The sequence below is a fragment of the Adiantum capillus-veneris genome, chromosome 28 (assembly GCF_014529385.1).
Source record: "Adiantum capillus-veneris isolate H3 chromosome 28, ASM1452938v2, whole genome shotgun sequence".
NCBI lineage: Eukaryota > Viridiplantae > Streptophyta > Polypodiopsida > Polypodiales > Pteridaceae > Adiantum > Adiantum capillus-veneris.
In genome coordinates this window covers 68,030,966-68,034,034 of record NC_140958.1, presented here as the reverse complement: position 1 = coordinate 68,034,034, position 3,069 = coordinate 68,030,966, and the positions used below count along the sequence as shown (strand labels likewise).

The 3,069-nt window shown below is 40.2% G+C and overlaps 1 pseudogene; it reads left to right on the top strand.

Moving 5' to 3' along the window:
- The first annotated feature begins 1,022 nt into the window (after nucleotides 1–1,022).
- LOC147420615 (uncharacterized) lies at nucleotides 1,023–2,739 on the top strand (annotated as a pseudogene).
- The last annotated feature ends 330 nt before the right edge of the window (nucleotides 2,740–3,069 follow it).

The window sequence follows — 3,069 nt, the reverse complement described above, 5'->3', positions numbered from 1 at the left end:
AGTGCCTCTTGGTTGTTATGAGATGATTCTCTTACTTCCAAGTGAGGTTTAAGGTATGAAGTAGAATTCACTTGGTTGTTATCGAGCTTATGCTCTTACCTCTAAGTGAATATGGTGGATCACCTATAGAATTCACTAGGTTGTGATTGAGTGAAAGCTCTTACCTCCTAGTGAATATTAGTTCATGCATAGTACTTAGGAGTCACATGGGATGTTATCGAGCTCATGCTCTTACCTCTATGTTGATATAGAAATTAGAGGCCTCGGTTAAAATAGGGTTGATTGGTTGTGTTTGAGCAGTAGCTCCTATTTCCAAGAGACATAGATAGTGAAATGTGAGATGACTCCATCGCTCAATAAGGTTGTCTTGAGCAAACGCTCTTTACCTCCTAGTAGCCAAGAATGTCATATCCATTGGTGATTTTCCCTAAAATATTATCTTAACACTATTCATTCATCATTTTAATTTAGCAAATCGTATCTATAACCTTTTATCTTTCTCATTGCATGATTATGGTGAAAATTTATAATCATAAAGTATCTATTGATTGTAGGATATATTTTGTTGAAATCGGAAAGCATGGTGCGAGGAAAAGAGTGGACATATGTGAAGGAAATAGAGAAAGGAAAAACAGTTTTGTTTGTGGAATGCAAACATTGTGGGCATAAGTGACACGGCAACGCAACTCGTATCAAGGAACATTTATTCAGCACTAGCCCCAATGTGAAACAATTTCGAGCACCGCCTAAAGACATATGGCCCATTTTGCAGGGTATGGAAAGAGATGCAAACAGGCATGACTTCTTCCTAAGAGACAGAAGGGTATGACAGGTGGGTCATCTGTCAACATAGAAGAAGTGAGTGTAGATCAAGAGGAAGTGCGAGCTAGCCAAGGATAGGTGGGTCATCTATCACCATAGAAGAAGTGAGTGTAGATCAAGAGGATGTGCGAGCTAGGCAAGGACCTTCAATGGGAACAACCTGAACACCTCAAAGTCCTTACACTTTTCCAAATGGTGCCATGGGAGGGATGGATGCAAGTTCCAAGACATTCAGTAGAGCCTCTATGCCTGGGACTCTACACGCAACATTTGCTCAATAGGACATGCTCGAATTGCATCTAAAGTGGACACAAGCCTTCATGGCTTGTGGAATCCCATTTAATGTCATAAGAAATCCTATTTTCAAAGATGCACTAATGTTAATTGCAAACAACGGATTCATCTATCCTGATTATAATAAAATGTGACCAGAGTATGTGGACAAAGTCAAGAGCAGTGCAGAGGCGATTCTTAAGCAAAGAGTGCTTGACTTTGTTCCAGCGTTTGGCTGTAAATAGCGCTCGATGGATGGACCAGCTGACAAAAAAACCATTGATTAATGTCATGGTAATTTGTCCCAAAGGTGCAATGTTTTTGGAGGCCATTGATACCTCAATGAAAGAGAAGACATCTCTCTCCTTGACAAAGGTATATGAGCGAGCTATCGCTCGATTGGGTGGACCAAAGAATGTGACAACTATTGTTACAAATAATGCTTCCAACTACAAAGGAGCGGGTTTAGCCATTATGGAAAAGTACTCAGAAATTACATGGTTTGGATATACAACACACACCCTAAATTTACTCCTAAAGGATATGGGCAGATTATCATTCATAAAACATGTCCTTATTGATGCCAATCACGTAGTCAAGTTTATACGAGAACATCAGTTTACATATGCTTTATTTCGCTCCAAGTCTCCGAATAAGGCACTTTAAATTTTTTGTACCACACGATTTGCTACAGCATACAATGTTTTGAATAATCTCATTGAAGTGCGAGAAGCTCTTACAAAAACTGTTGCAGATCGCCGTTGGGAGGCTTGGCTCATCAAGTATCCAAGCCACCGTGAAGCAACTAAAAAATGTGTGTCCTTGGTGCAATCTTCTCTCTTTTGGCAGAACATTGACAAACTTGTTGGGGTTAGTAAGCCCTATGTGGAACTACTAAGGTTTGTCAACATAGATAAGTTTGTCATTGGTAAGGTTTATTGGATCATGTCTGAGGTGCTGCGTCAAACCAAAGAATACAACCACTACAGTACAAGGGAGAGAACACAAATCGTGCAACTTGTGGAGAAACGATGGGCTCAAATCCACACGCCATTGCATGGTGCTACATTTGTCTTGGATTAAAGTTTCAGATGAACGGACAAGCTTCCAACAAAGAGGTAATGAGAGACTTTAGAAACGTCTGCTCATAGTTGTTGCCAGGCGACGATGGCATGGATGCATTCCAGCAGAGGGTGGATTATGCCAATAGAGAAGGAACTTTCAAAGATCCCTGGGTTCTTAATAGCATAAAAAGGTTTTCAGGCCTAGTATGGTGGAAAGAATATGGACAAGACGTAGTTGAGTTACAACACATGGCGACCAGGGTGCTTTCAATCATCATCCAGTGGTAGCTGTGAGCGCAATTGGTCTTCTTATGACTTTGTGCACTCAAAGCGCAGAAATTGCTTAAGTCCTCCTCGTGTTGTAGACCTTGTGTACGTCTTTTGTAACATGCGTCTCATTCATGCACCCACGAAGATAGCCACATTAGCGATCGAAGTACACTTTGGAGTGCTTCAGACTCATGAAATGGTGGCGGAACAGAGGTGTAGCAACAATGAGATGGAGTGGGAAGTGGCTTCAGGATGTTTAGACAATGAAGAGGTTGATGACCCGGTGCCTGTGATAGATGGCAAAATGTAAACATCTTGATAATGTTTCTACTCTATCTCATTCTAGCTCACTATTGAGCTATATATCTCACTTTTTTGAATTAAGAGCAACATGCACACATTTGGACAATGTATAAGTCTTCTCCATTAAGTTTTTTTCAAGTATTGAGGAGAGTTTGCATAAACATAAGTATTGAGGACATGATGTGGCAACCAAATAAAATAGCATTAACACATCCTAAACAAAATGACATATACAAACCAAATTCTCAACAAAGTCATCAATTAGCAACTCCAAAACGGATTCATTGCCATAAACATAGAGAGAATACAATGCGTCTCAAAAAAGGACGGGGTAATT